Source organism: Desmodus rotundus, chromosome 5 (genome assembly GCF_022682495.2).
Source record: "Desmodus rotundus isolate HL8 chromosome 5, HLdesRot8A.1, whole genome shotgun sequence".
In the NCBI taxonomy this organism is placed as follows: Eukaryota; Metazoa; Chordata; class Mammalia; order Chiroptera; family Phyllostomidae; genus Desmodus; species Desmodus rotundus.
The window spans coordinates 66,031,598-66,047,285 of NC_071391.1; the positions used below are offsets into that span (position 1 = coordinate 66,031,598).

Sequence of the window (15,688 nt, forward strand, 5' to 3'; positions counted from 1 at the left end):
ATAAGTTGGAGTCCTGGCTCTGCACTCATTGCCTATGCGACCTTGAGGAAGTCACTAGCCCATTCTGGGTATCAGTCTCCTTACAGGTAAAATGAGAGCACTGAAGCTCCTCCCAGACCAAAAACTGCTTCTGTGAATTGGTCCAGTACATCAATCTCCATCCCTCTCACTCTCCATCAGTCCCTCCCCTGTCCTCTTTGTATAACTGCATCCTTGCACTTACCAAGTACTACTTTAAGTTCTGCTTAAGTTCAGTCTTTGCTGCCCTCGAGTATGGTGCAGTCTAATCCCTAATAAAATAATTATCTAACAGAAGAGTAAGTGATTTAAGAGAGGTACCGTACATTGTTAGCAAATAGAGAAAAGGAAAAAATCATTTTCATCTGAGGGACTTCGCAAAAACTTCAAAAAGGAGGTTCTCAAAGAATGAATAGAAACTTTGTAAGTGGAAAGGGAGAAAGGTATTTACAATGCAAATCCCGTGTATCTGGAAAAAAAAAAAAAACATGCATTCCAGTGATGGCTTTTCAATTATTTAATGGGAACAGCAAGAAGTGAAGTCTGAAAGTTACTCTGGGCCAGCAGGGATGTGGGGTTTGAGCTGTACTCTGTAGGCCCAATGGAACCAGTGTTCTTTCTAAGAAAGCATTCGTGGACTATCCGTGGAATAAAGGCCAAATTTCTAAATGCAGGACGTGGGGCCTTTCATCACCAAGCAGTAGCTCTCTCTTTCTAAGCTCTTCTCCCGCCAGCCCTTCGGGATCTTCACCCTCCTTTCGCCTGTCCTCGCCTGTGGTTTGCTTTTGCCTGCATCACTCTTCTTCACCCTTGTCAAGTTCTAGTGTGCTTTTCTGTGTGTGTGTGTGTGGGGTGTAACCTTCCCATCGCCCCAGTCACAGCAGGGGCAGGGGTTTGTGGGGACACAGTTTAATGTAGTGCTTTTCATATTTGGGAAGCTGGAAGCCCTCGAGCCAGCCTGGACTGGACCTTGTCCTGACTACTTACTTCAGAGTTCCTACTCTTAAAATGGAAGAGTGACCAAATTGATTAGAGGGGAAGCAGTGAGACCCAGCTACCCTACCCTATCCCAGCCCATATGAGGCACTGGGAATCCATATTCTCTCCCTCTCTCTCTCTGTTCCTCCCTCCCACCCTCCTACCTTCTCCCTCTCCCCGCCCTGCTCCCCCCACCCCCCATTGTTTCTTATACACCTTTGTTGTAGAACTTACCTCGCTGTTTTATAGCTGTTTATTTACCAGTATTCAATTCAAGGATTTTCTCCTTATCCAAGATTGAGTTGTTTGAAAGCAGGAGTTTCATTTTAGTGTTTTTATCACCAAAGTATTTGTTTAAGTGCTCCATACATATTTGTAACTATCATTTTGAAGTCATTTGAAATATAGGTCTCTATGCATTCTTTTTTTTTTACTTTTTATTGTTAACTTTTTAAACAAGGCATTATAACTTGCCTGAACTCGAGGCAGTCAGTTCAGTAAGCTGAATGAATACAGTTAAGGATATACACTCATAGCTTGACTCGTGATGCTACATCACAATTTAGTGCTAATTGCCATTCAGCTTGAAATTTTTCCCCTTGGGGAGGAAAACAAAAATAAGTATCTCTCTATTTCCTCTAGGAATGAAAACATTTCCCTAAACCAATTCACTACAAGGTCAAGGACTGCTTTTGCTTTAATCCCACTAATGAGAACAGCATCCTTTTGTTGTCAATTGTGTACCGACTTTCAATCTTGATAAAAAAAGGTAGCCTGAAAATGTAATATATTTCCAACTACTTCCGTAAATGGCTGCACTCTGTGAATGTAACCATATCCGGTCTCCCTGGAAAAGTTGAAGAATCGCATGACTGCAAGCAGTTTCGTGGTCTGGAACAGTCTCATTGGCATAGGCAGATACCAAGACCTCTTCATTCTCCATGAGGTTGACAAACATTCACTGCCAGCTTTAGCATATGAAAAATGAAAACATAAGTGCCATTCATTGCATGGTTAAATCTACCAAGCTGAGCCCTGGCTGGTATGGCTCAGTGGACTGAGTGCTGGCCTGCAAACCAAAGGGTCACTGGTTCAATTCCTAGTCAGGGCACGTGGTTGGGTTGCAGGCCAGGTCCCCAGTAGGGAGCGCTCAAAAAGCAACCACACACTGATGTTGCTCTCCCTCTCTTTCTTTCTCCCTCTCTCTCTAAAAATAAATAAATAAAATCTTTAAAAAAGAATCTACCAAGCTGAAAATCAAGTTTCTCCCAGGTTGTTCAGAAGAAGATCAAACACAACAGGCTGGTCTAAAGATCCAAGGGTGAGATTAGAGGTTGTGGCTGCTGAGAAAGCAGCTCGCATCTGCTGAGGCAGGGGAGAGGCATGTGCAGTATGGTGGTTGCTGGATTTGTCACCGGCACATCCACAGGGGTTATGCTGTGGGAATCTGCTTGTCTGGAATCACCGCTGTTAAAGGTTTCGTTGTCTCTTTCTGGGCTGCTCACCTGAGAAGAATCACCCCACCCTGCTCTTGAATTTGCCCACGGACCACTAGATGTCCCTCTTCACCTGTAACACTGCTGGTAATTATTTTTTTTAAGAATAAGGTGTTCCAGGATACTCTAGTTTGGAATTGTAGCTGGCTATAATTTCCATTAGAAACTGAAGGAGGTCTTCTATAAGTATCAAAACCTTTATAGCCACCAGGGGACCAATATGTATTGGTTAGTAATCTCCCACCACAAGCCCATCCTCTGAGCACATCCCTGGCTATTGTTAAACAGCTGAGAGGGTCTGGGAAATACTTTCGTCTGTGCTGGGTAAAAGGCAAGGATATCATTGCTTACTTGAATAGTTCCATGAGGATAACTTGCACTGTGTTGAGAAAGAGCAGTTTGTTCTACGTATACAGCTGGCCGCTGGCATTGGAGTGCTGTCTGTGTACTTCGCTGTAGTGAAACTTTGACTGTAGCCAGGTGAACAGTAGGATTCTTTTACTTCTTGTTCTTTCCATGGTGACAAAGGTTCATTAACATTAAGTACTGTCTGCATGGCTTGAAAGGACGTTGTGTTAGTAGTTACTACTACTTGCCGGAGGTGACTGGAAGCTCTGTTCAAGGCCCTTTGACATGGGAGGATTCGGAGAAGCCAGTGAAGAGGATTGCTTGCTTGGGGGAACTGCTGCCTCAGGAGTCTCTGAGATCGTAAACTCTGTTTCAGATCCTGAAGAAGCCTGATGGGTAGTAACCAAACAAACATTTGAGCTACAAGTAACTGGAGAAAAAACGGCCTGCAATGCTTCTTGAAGAAAATCCCATTGACTGGATAGATTTTGTTCTGTAGATGCTACTGGGCTACCTGGAGTAGCTGAAGGTGGCTGTGATGATGGACTTGCATTGGAAGGTTCATCAAAATCTAGAAGAGATTATTGTATAAAGTTACATGTTCCTTGAATCTGGGTCATCAGATCCTGCAGATTTTCTTTCCTTCAATACTGGATCCTTTGAAAGGGTAGAGGAAGAACCTACAGGCTGACGCATAGGCTTAGGCATATCTTTGGGTGTGGTATGAGGTTTCCTGCAGCTAACCCCCAGGACTTTGGAGAAATTTGGGATTGTGGTATTAAAGGGTGTTTTTGATTGTCAACACTATTTCCTCAGGATCTAGGAGTCTTTGGCCGTCTTGAATCCTGTTCTTCACACATGGGAGTGGTGCACATCTTGCTGATGTCCTGTTCACTCTGCAGACAGTGTCTAAGACTTTGCCGTTTACTTCTTTGGACCCTGTTCTTTCTGCAGCTGAACTGGCCAAGGCATTGGAATCTCCTGTTTCTTCTGTTCCTCTTGGATGTACCCTGCTTTGCACTTAGGGGTTTCTCGCTGCCCCTAGCTGACTTAGCTTGGGCTTAGAGACATCCTGCTTCGTCTGTTCTTACCGCAGAATGGACCTGAGTTTTGCAATCTCTTGTTTCCTCTGTTCTAAGGAAACCGCAGGCTTTCCCAGCTCCCCCTGCTTAAGAGAGGTCTCCCAGGACTTGAAGGATTCCTGTTTCTTCTTCTCACCATCTGGTTCAGTAAGCATATCCCAAAATATGGGGGTATTTGGTTTTTTAAAATAATCTGCTTTTCAAGATTGCTCTTTATCCTGTTTGCTTAATCATCTCCTTCTGTCACGTAGCACCTGTTAAGAAACTCTTGTGGTTGTATCTCTGGCAGTGCAGGTTCCATAAGAGATGCCGACTCTTTGACATATTCATCCTCAATCATTATTTTCTTCTAAAATTTTATCAGCCTTTCTTCCTCTAATGATACTTGTTTTTCCTAAGCATTTTTTGGAACTGGAATATTTTCAAAATAGCCTGGTTTCAACCATTTAGACAGCAGATCTTTCATATGTTGGTATGTCGTTCCCACCACTGCTTTCTCACTCCTCTACAAAAGTCCTACAAGTACAGTGATGACTGCTCTATATGGTCTTCGGCACCGAGACTTTCAGTTCTTGCAGGCCAAGGCAGTTCTGAAAACTTAATAGGCAGTCCAGCTCTTTTAAAGGCAAATGCACTGCTCTATTCAAGCCCTCTTTCAGGTCTTTTGGTACGTGTTTCTGTGTCGAGTTCTATAATACATACATAGTGAACTTGGTGAAGTGTTTCCGCCTATAATCATTTCCAGGACACAGAAAGAGTGTTTGGAGAAGGAAAAAGGTAAGTGGTCTAAAGTAGTGTTTTTCATTCAGAGAAAGTGTGCTCTTTTTTTAACTTTTTTTTTTTTATTGTTGTTCAAGTACAGTTGTCTCCATTTCCCCACCCCACCATTGCCCCACCCCAGCCACCCCCACCTCCCACCCTTGATCCTACCTCTTTTTGGTTTTGTCCATGTGTCCTTTATACATGTTCCTGAAAACCCTTGCCTTTCTCCTCCTCCCCATTTACCCCTCCCACCTTCCCTCTGGTTACTGTCAGTTTGTTCTTAATTTCAGCGTCTCTGGTTATATTTTGCTTGCTTGTTTGTGCTTTGATTGCTAACTCTTGAAGTAGTCTTTCACTCCATAATTGCATTTATTTTAATCATCATACTATTATAGTGGAAAAGTGATTGAAAATAAGCAAAGTAAAAAGATGAAACCTCCCCACACTGAGACACGGGTTCATTCAGAAGAGAGACTTGGGTCTGGCTAGCAACAAGACAAACACTCCGTAAGAAACAGAGTAACAAGAAGAAGGGAGCTTCAGAGAAAACTCAGCCAGACAGGGGCGAAAGGGAAGGATTTCATTCCAGCGGTATGGACTAAAGTAACATCAGAGCAGGGTCGCCAGCAAGTGCACATGGTGTAAAGCTGTTTTAATTGACGCCGGTTTTCTTACTTCTTCTGTGCAAGGGCAGAACTGGTTCCATGGCAGGGCAGAGTTTAATTCAGGGCTAAATAGCCCCAGCCTCAGAATTAGAAAGGAAAATAGGGAGAAATGTGATCAGATAGCTACCCCTGCCCAGGCACACTGTCCTTAATTCCGTTGTTCTCCCATCACTTTCCCAAGGTCCCGTGGTGCCATCCTGAAGCCCAGTTCTCCTGAAATATGGATTCCCCCCCAACAACGTGCATAATTGCCTTCAGTCAGTGAAGCTCCTTTTATGGCTGATGACTGTAAAATTTATCATCCCAACCAGGACACTGCTGAAATGAAATGCAGCACTATCAATAATCAAAATTGGGCTAACAGATGCAAACCAAGACTTCCCCAGGTTAATTGGACCATACCATAGAGCAAGCCCCCACCCCATTTTTCCCATTAGAAGATACAAATGTGTTCTGGCTGAATAAGTACATAAATTTCTGGGGGTGTAGATGAAACAGTCAAATGTTGACTTATATATTATTTAATAGATTAATATATTAATTTAGTTAAGCACAAATATAAAGATGTATTGATTTGGATGTATTGCATTTCTACTCTCACATTTCATGTACAATCTCAGTCAAACTAATTTCACAAATCACTGGCAGCAGGGTCTTTGCTTCAGTAGAGCCAATATTTAAATCAGCCAGTCGTTCCTGGAGTTCATCATTGTGTCTAAGGTGGTTGACATGTAGCGCCTTTTGAATTGGTGTGAGGTACTCTACTATAATAAGAAATCTAACCTAAGCCAAATATGCCCATTCGCGTAATATAAAAGTTTTCATATTTGCCCTGTAAGAAGTATTATTTTTGTGATTCCCTATAACATAAAAACTTCTGCATTATTTAATTAGGGAATATATTAAGACTCCCCAAAATATTTTTTAAAAATAAACACCTATGTCTCTTATCACTCACATTTTAACATCAGATCACTTTTTAATATTTTATTTTCATTAAGTTTTATAAGGAAGAAGATATTACAAATATTTTTAAGCTTCTGGTATGTTTTTCCTGAACCCATTAGATTTATTTCTTCCTGTCAGATCACTTAGCCAAATTATTGTTCAGCATCTTCATACTTTTAACTCATGTGTATGAATCCCTAGGTAATAAAATATTATTTTCAATATTTTCAAACTTTATATAAATGGTACAGCACTATACATTTTAATCTTGCTTTTTTCACTCAGTATTTTTTGAGATTTATTCCTATATGTATGTATAACTAGGGGTTCACTTGAACTTCTCTGCAATACATTTTATGAACACTGCACAGTGGTTTTCTTTCTTGTGTTAATGGATATGATTTCTAATTTTTCATAATCATAAAACATGCTGCCATGAACACTCTTGTGTCTTATCTTGGTGCACATGTTTGAGAAGTTCTCTAGGCTGCATATGTAGAAAGGGAATTTCTGGCTCATTAGCCTGACTGAACGTCACCTGAGCACCGAATCACTCTCCAAAGTGTTTGTTTCCTCCAGGGCATTAGATTTCTTGTTATGATGCATCCTCGCCTGTACTTGGTATTTTCAGACTTTTAAATGTTTCTAATTTAGTGGGCCTGAGATTTGTATCTAATATTTTAAAATTTTTGTGTCCTTGATGAGTGGTAAAGGAAAATAATGTTTAATATATGTATTGGCCATTTATATTTCCTCTTCCACGAATTGGCTGTTCATATCCATTGGCCATTTTCAACTGGGTTGCTGTTTTTCTTATGATTCATACAACTTACCTCTATACTCCATACTGATTCTTTGTTAGTTACATCTAGACTATGTCTTCACCTTTTACCTCCTTTATGATGTTATTTTTCTAATTTTCATATAATCACACATGTCAGTAGTCTCCCATTATTTATTTTTCCACCTTGAAATCAGACAGATAATCTACTAAAAATCTTCTAAAATGTTAAAAGTTTGTTTTTCACATGTATGTCCTTAATCTATCTACAAGTGGTATTTTTTCATGTAGAGAAGTGGGAATATAACTATTTCCCATGTGGACAACCAGTTGGCACAACGTATTTATTGTCACATTGGTCTTACATGTTTTTGATAGTGTTCTCCTATATAGGTAAAAAAGTTCAGGGTCTACATCCCCAACACAGGTCTTTTCACAAGTGAATGATACGTATTCACTACTATCAAACACGCCACTGAACATGGAACCCACGTCCCATCCCCCCCTTCCTTCCTCCCTCCTTTTTTTCTTCCCTTCCTGTTTATCACTCCTTCCTCAAATTTCTCATTTCTGATGCAGAGACCATTTGAATAACAAAAGATGAAACACGAGAAAACACTGAAAAACGTTTAATGAAACTATGGTAAAATAGCAGAGGTCAAACTATTAATGTTTTCGATATGTCACAACATAGATTTTTCAGGTTCTTAATCTGGCTTCAACAGCTTTGCTCTTATTATGAGAATTATGTTTGAGCTATTTGGTCTCTTAGTTGCATATGATTCTTGTTTTTAATGAATCACTTCCCTCACCCTCACAAGGTCACAGTGAACTTCTGCATCTTGTTTATGGCTGGACAATGCAGAGCAGGAAAGATAGTTACGCCCTGAAAGATGGTAATATATTTTCTACTTTAAGTGTTCCACCTCTAACTTCTTTCATTTTTGTGTAATGACTCACCAAAAACACTTTTTTGAAATGAATACAGCTCTGTGGTAAAAATGCTAAACTATTATAAGGTAAGTAGCTCTTTCAGAAGTAAGAGCTTTCTACATAAAGGAATGATTAAACACATAGTTATGTTCACTGGCATTTTTTCCTTAAGCTGGAGACTATTTTTAGAGAGTTGTCTTTGATTTGATTTGATTTTGGTAGAGAGCTTTACCCTCGAGCTGTAAAAGGTTTGTGAGAAAGCTAGTTTCTCTGCAACCTCCTCCTACATCTAGATTCACCCCCAATTCACTTGGCAAAGAGAATAACTTTCTGGGCTACAGGGTGTGGGGTATATAGTAAAAATTTTTTTCTCTTCCTGTACTTGAAACCAACAAAGCCTCAATTCCTTTCCTGAAGGGTTCTAAAATTCATGAGTTTGGGACACTCAACAAGTACCTCTTTTTGTAGAGTAGAAACTTAGTCTCTGCCTTTAGTTGCTACAAAAACTGAAATTATCTGCCCTCCCTTTCATGCAGGACTTACTGTGAGTGATGCCTGCCACCTCCCTTCTTAGACCTCTCACAGTCTTCTGCTTATGAGCATCTCCTTCTCTATCCAGTCCCTTTGAATCAGCAACCCCCCGCCCCAGAGATAGTACCTCTCACACTGCTTTGCCAGTTCACTGCATTGAAGCCTGCAGCCAGACAGATAATCTTTTCTGGTCACTGACTGTCCCGTCTAAATGCCACCCCACACACCCTTAGTAAGGATATTCCTTAGAGTATGCATTCTCACTTTCTTCCTTACAGCTAGTGCTATATAGAGAGTTCCTTAGGGCATGGTCCCAGTGGACTGATCCCAGGAACATTATCCTTGTGCTTATTCAAAGTAATAACATGTAACTGGACATAATTTAGGACAGCTAATGTTGGGATAATTGCCTGTAAGTCCACCCAAACTACAGCAATTCTTAATATGACCCTCAAAATGTTAAAAGATTTGCACCATTCCTTAGTTGCCTGCTGATCTTTATCCTCTGTTTCCTCATCCAATCCCCAGAGAGCCTTCTGGATACCATAAAACTTATATGTTAGTACCCAACCTAACAGCCTTCCTTTGCTTCTATGCAACAGGGTCACCATTATTGCCTAAAGACTTTATGTCATCCAATATAAAATACTTTTGCTAGAAATAAAAACAAATAGCATAAAGACCATGACAAAGTAAACATCATTCATTGCAGCACACGATCCAGAATTAGTAATCATTATTTTTTATTCAGTCCAACAGTTTTACCTATGTGTTTACGTATTTGTTTGCTTTATTATTTTCTTCTTGACTTTTCATTTAGTTTCCTTACTTTTAAAATAAATTGTTTTATGAGTACCTTCTATGGAAATCTGTTAATAATAAACTTCTTTTTCCACTGAAAATACCTTTATTTCAACTTCATTTTTCAATGATGATTTTGCCGATCATAAAATTTTAGATTAACTTTTTTTCTCTACACCTGCATTTCTGGCTTGTATCTTTTTTTTCTTTTTGAGAACTCTCCTATAGATTTAATAGTTTCTTTTCACACAATATTCTCTGTATATTTGTATAAAATGTTTTCACACTTAGTTCTCCAACTTTACTAAATGTAACTGGTTATGAATTTAGTTTTATTTCTACTTGGAAATCATCATAATTCCTATATATGAGATTATATTTTTCATAAATAGTAGGAGGATCAAAACCATCCCAGTAGTGTTCAAATATTGCTTCCTTCTCATTGCCTTTTTCTACCTCCAGAAGACTTATGAGACGTTATTAGGCTAGCCCATTTATCTTCCATATCTCTTTATCCTGTTTAATATTACCCATGAAATTACTGTCCGTGCTGTAGTCTGTGTAAATTCAGAATAAATTCAGTTGTCTTCCAGTTCACCATTCTTTCATTTTACTGATGGTAATTTTAAGACATCCTACTTGAGTCTTTCATAAATTTGTCTATTTTGTTTTGATACCATTTCTCTTTCTTGTTTTTATTCTTTACCATATATCTTTAATAATTATAAACATAATTGAAAAACTTGTATTTATTTTTATTATTTTTTGGAAGCAGAATAGACTCTGGTTTATGGGACACAGGAAGCAAAGGAGAGGCGTGTATCACATGTGCAGTCTCCATTTGCGCCTCAGACACGGAGTGGGTGATGGGATTAAATAATCCCAAAGTCTCATGTCTCAGGATCGAGTTGTGCCATTGTGATGTGGTGGTACTAAAAAAAAAAACTTTGTTTATTTATAGGGTTTGTCAATGATTATAGTATAAATACTCCTTTATACAAATTTCAGGCTACCAATGGTTTAACAACTGGCTTTAAATTTTTCTGAATACTTAATAACTTTTTACAAGTCCCTAGGAGCCAAATTCAGCACAGATTACTGTTCTGCTACTTCTCACTCATTGTGTCCTTTGTCATTTCGGATTATAAACTCATGCTTGGCAAAGTTTAATTTTTTTTTTCTGGAACCTGAGTGTCCTTAATTTAAGGGGTTTCTCTCCAAAGAGAGGCTTTACTTTACTTTTCCATACACCTTAGGGTTTTTATCAGTGTAGGGCCACTTCTCATATTTACTTTTTGCCTCTAGGTTCCCAATACCTTGTGGATAGAATAATTTCAAACTAAAATCTACGTGATGAAGACCTATCGTTAAGAATGAACAGAGAAAACTCTTCCCATGTTGAGCCAAAGATAAAACAGACATGTTTCCTTCTCATGTCTATTGTCAATGGTTAGAGATGTTCTTCATTTTAGATTCCTGGATATTTTGCTGACCTTTGAGATATGTATTTAAAAAGATGTTGCTTATGTTTTACCCATAATTTTTAAGTGTTCTGGAGAAGGAGATTTATGTTGCCTAATCTTGTACATTGCCAGTAAGAGAAGTTTATATAAAATTTATGCCAATTTTAATCAAATGCATTAACTCCACCTTAAAATTTTAACTGTTATTAATAGGTTAGAAAAAGATTAAAACACCTCTGTAAGAGGTGGTATAGCATTTCAGTAACAAGTAAGGGTATAGAGTCAGAACAAGTAGGTTTTGATTTCAACTTTCCCACCAAAAGCTGTGGGACTTCACGTACACCCCTTAACCTTTACACATCTGTTTTCTTTCCTATTAGGAACATATGAAAGCTCTTTTAAGGGTAAAAGAAATGATACATCTAAAGTATATAGCACAATGCCTGGTACTTTGGTTTAGTAAGTGGCGGCTTAAAATACCTTTTATGTCTTCATGTCATTTATGCAAATAGAATCATTGGCAAAATAAAGGTTTTAATTTTAATGAAAAATATATTATTGCATCTTCTAAATTTTTTTCAATATATGTAGGAACTAGTGAAAAGTAAGTACAGATATCCTGGCATTGAAATTAATTTAAAAAATTATTGCTAGTGGAGGCCTTTAATTAACATATTAGTTATTTGATATTGTTATAGTATATATCTATATTTTCAAAAAATGATTCACATGAGAACATAATCTGAAAGAAAAAGTGTATGTTTTCACATGGTAGAAAAATTTTCTAAATAATTGAAACTATGTGTCAATTTATGTTTTATTTCTTTTAGAGGAGAACGTTCCATTTGTTTTTATTTTTAGAGGTTCTTTGGTAAGCTATTTGTGATAGAAGCTATGACCTTAAGAATATGCTGAAGTTACAAAAGATATTTACCAATTTGATCTGTCAAAGGCAAAAAGTAGATTTGTGTTACTTAGAATGGGATAGAGGGAGGAGGGAGCAGTGAGGTGAAGAAGGCTGGTGAGAGTAAGACGCTTACTCTGTGTACTATGTTCTTTCGCTTCCCAAATATTCATTAAAATTATATTACAATGTGGAAAATGTGTGGTATGAGCCCCTTTTCCACAAATCTAAATACAATGTCCTTGTCTCTAGGCATATAATGTAACTGGAGAAAAATCTGAGATTCTACATTTTTTATTTGTAGATAATATGCTTCTTCCATCTGAATGTGTGTCTTAATCTTCAAATTTTGGTAACTTCATCAAAACTTAGCTCTATCATAATCCATTAATGTTTTTTGAAAGAGAGCAATCCCTGTTTGACCTGAAAAATGTAACTGTCCTTACAAGTTAGGAAAGTATTATCTCAATATTTTCTTCAAAGATTTTCTTGTTTATGTTCTTTCCCTTTTTCATGGCCCCTGGTAGTAATGTATAGGTTGTCTCTCGACTTTCTGTCTTCCACGCCTGTCTTCTTTTCTCTACTCCCTTTAATTTTAATTCTTTTATACTCCATTTGGTGATTTTTCTCAAAATCTCAAAGTCTGAACTTCATGTTAGTTGTTTGGTTTTTTGCACTTGCAGTTATCCTTTTATATTCTTCCAAATTAGGTTTTTGGACCTATAATAACTCTATTTGTTATTTTTTTAATATTTGTCTGCCATCTCTCATTTTATCTTGTTTTGTAATTTATTTTGAACTCTTATTTGATTTTGTGTTTCTCTTCTTTGATTTCTTAAAACTTAGCAAACTTAGATGCTACTTTATCTTTAAAACACAGTGAAAGGATTGCTTAAGTCCATTTCCTATAAATATTCTTCCTCCAACTTTTATTCATTTGATTTTTGCATTTATCTTTCTAAAAATATTTTTGCTTAAATTCCATTCAATGTGTTTGCTACTTATTACACATTTAAGTGTATATAATTCTACCTTGGCTTGCTATTTGACTAATTGTCAGCTGGTTTCCCTTAGATTCCTCCCTGGTTTGATTATTGCCTTATACTTTGAGCTGGAAGACTTGTAATCCCAGCTCTTTGGTTTGGTTTGGTATGGAAGAGAGAGAAACAGTGGGCGGGGGCATAAAGGTAGCTTTGGTAGAAAGGTGTCAACAACTGAAATTTTAAGGCATCTGTGGACTCCATTCTCCTATGAAAACTGTTACATCCTCTGTCTTGGATTGTGTTTTTTTCTGAAGGAAAGTTCCCTTAGATTCCTTCCTGTTTTTCAGGGGGTGGAAGTTATATGACAGGAGGCCATATTAGAGCCCTTGAGCCCTTGTGGCAAACAGGCTTTTATTGTTATATGCAATTACTGATTTATTAAAATTGGAGTATTACTACTATATACAAGGCGCTGATGCTATCATCAAGGAACTTAAGCTTTAGTTGAGGAAAGAGACAGTATATAACATGAAATAGCGTAACCTGATAGAACATGATAAATTCTAAGAAGAAAAAAAGAGAAGCAAGGTAGAAGGTATTAAGGGTGTGCTTGCATTTGTCTCTGCTCAGTCAAATATGATCAATAACTACAAAAATAATTTCTAGTTTTTTATTACCTCTCTCTATTCTACGTCTTGTCTGGGTTGCCCCTCAAATTTAGATCAAGTCACAGGGATAAAGTAATTAGTGTGGTCATATGGTCCTCATCTGGCTGTGTTTTGCCATTCTATTATAAAAATACCTGAGGATTTATATTCTCTGCTTTCCCTGTAGCCTTCATACACCTCAAGCGAATGTCCTCTCACTAACCACTTTCAGCATATATTAAGATACTATATGGATTTGGTATATATTCTCTTTCCTGTATTCTAGTATGTTGATCTATATGTCCATTTGCATGTTAATATTAATATAACATCATCATATTTGGATTCTACTAGTATTGCTATGAATAAATTTTAATATTACATAGCATGGTATATAGTAAAAGTATAGTTACTCTTTTAACAATCCTCTTGGCTATTCTCACACACATTTATTCTTATCAATGAACTGTGGAAAGCATCATTTCCAGTTTTAAAAAATATTGGATTCTGCAGAACAGCGAAAAGAAAAAAGAATCCCCCAAAATGAAGATAGTATAAGGAGCCTTTGTAACAGCTTCAACTATACCAACATTCATATCATGGGGACGCTGGAAGGAAAATAGAGAGATTAAGAAATTGAAAACTTACTTTAAAAAAACAATGACATAAAACTTTCCTAACCTAGTGAAGGAAATAAACATACAAGTCCAGGAAGCATGGGGAATCCCAAACAACATGAATTCAAAGAGGCCCACTCCCAGACACACCATAATTAAAATGCCAAAGAATAAAAACAAAGACAGAATCTTAAACTGCAAGAGAAGAGGAGTTGATTACGTACAAGGGAGCTCCTGCAAGGATGTCATCTGATTTCTCAACAAAAACTTTGAGGACAGAAGGGAGTGGCAAGACATATTAAGGGTGATGAAAAGCAAGGACCTATAAACAAGATTACTCTACCCAGCAAAGCTATTATTTAAAATCAAAGGACAAATGAAGCACTTCTCAGACAAGATAAAACTAAAGGAGTTCATACCACCAAATCAGCATTACATGAAATGTTAAAGGGTCCTCTTTAAGAATAAGGAGGAAAAAAGACAAAAGATATGAACAATAAAATGGAATAAAACATATTTATCAACAGTTGAATGAAAAAAACAAGCAGAACAGAAATAGACACAGATACAGAGAATATTTTGATGGTTGCCAGATGGGAGTGGTTTGTGGGGATGGGTGAAAAAGATGAAGGCATTAGGAAGTACAAATTTGTTGTTACGGAATAGTCATGGGGATGTAAAGTACAACATAGAGAATATAGTCAACAATATTCTAATAACTATGTATGGTATCAGATAGGTGCGAGATTTATTGGGATGATCACTTAGTAAGTGATCTAATCACAGGGGTATACACCTGAAACTAATATAATATATTTTTAATTAAATTTTATTGTTCAATTACAATTGTCCCACATTTTCCCCTTTTGCCCTCTCCTGTCCCACCCATCCCCCACTGCTCCCACAGTCAACTGCCACCCCTTTGTCCATGCCCTTGGGTCCTTATACAAGTTCCTTGACTTGCCCCATCTCCTTCTTTTCCCTGTGATCCCTATCTCTCCTCTCCTCTGATGACTGTCATTTTGTTTTCATTACCATGCCTCTGGTTATATTTTGCTTGTTTGTTTGTTCTGTTGATTAGGTTCCACTTACATGGTATTAGTCTTTTACCACCTGGCTTATTTCACTTAGCATACTACTCTCCAGTTCCATTCATGCTGTCATGAAAAGAAGGAGTTCCTTCTTTCTTTCTGCTGCCTAGTATTCCAGTGTGTAAATGTACCACAGTTTGGTTTTTTTTATCCACTCATTTACAGATGGGCACTTAGGCTGTTTCCAGCACTTGGTTATTGTAAATAATGCTGCTATGAACATTGGTGTGCATAGGTTCTTTTGGATTGGTGTTTCAGGATTCTTATGGTATAATCCCAGCAGTGGAGTCACTGGATCAAAAGACACAAATAAATGGAAGCATATACTGCATTCATAGATTGGAAGAATTAACATCATTAAAATGTTCATACTATCCAAAGCAATCTATGGATTGAATGCAATCCCTATTAAAATACCAACAATATTTCACAAACATGGAACAAATATTTCAAAAATTTATATGAAACTGTAAACAACCCTCAATAGCCTCAGCAATTTTGAGAAAGAAGAACAACATAGAAGGGATCACAATGCCAGATATCAAACTGTATTACAAGGCCACTGTAGTCAAAACAGCCTGGTACTCACGTAAGAACAGACACATAAACCAATGGAACAGAATAAAGAGCCCAGAAGTAA

At 37.6% G+C, this 15,688-nt stretch overlaps 1 protein-coding gene and 1 pseudogene across 2 annotated transcripts in view; one reads left to right on the forward strand and one right to left on the reverse strand.

The window, feature by feature from the left end:
• The window catches only part of PGR (progesterone receptor), a 94,376-nt gene that overhangs the window by 36,097 nt on the left and 42,591 nt on the right, over nucleotides 1–15,688 (forward strand). The window lies entirely within an intron of this gene.
• LOC112317509 (caprin-2 pseudogene) lies at nucleotides 1,703–4,617 on the reverse strand (annotated as a pseudogene).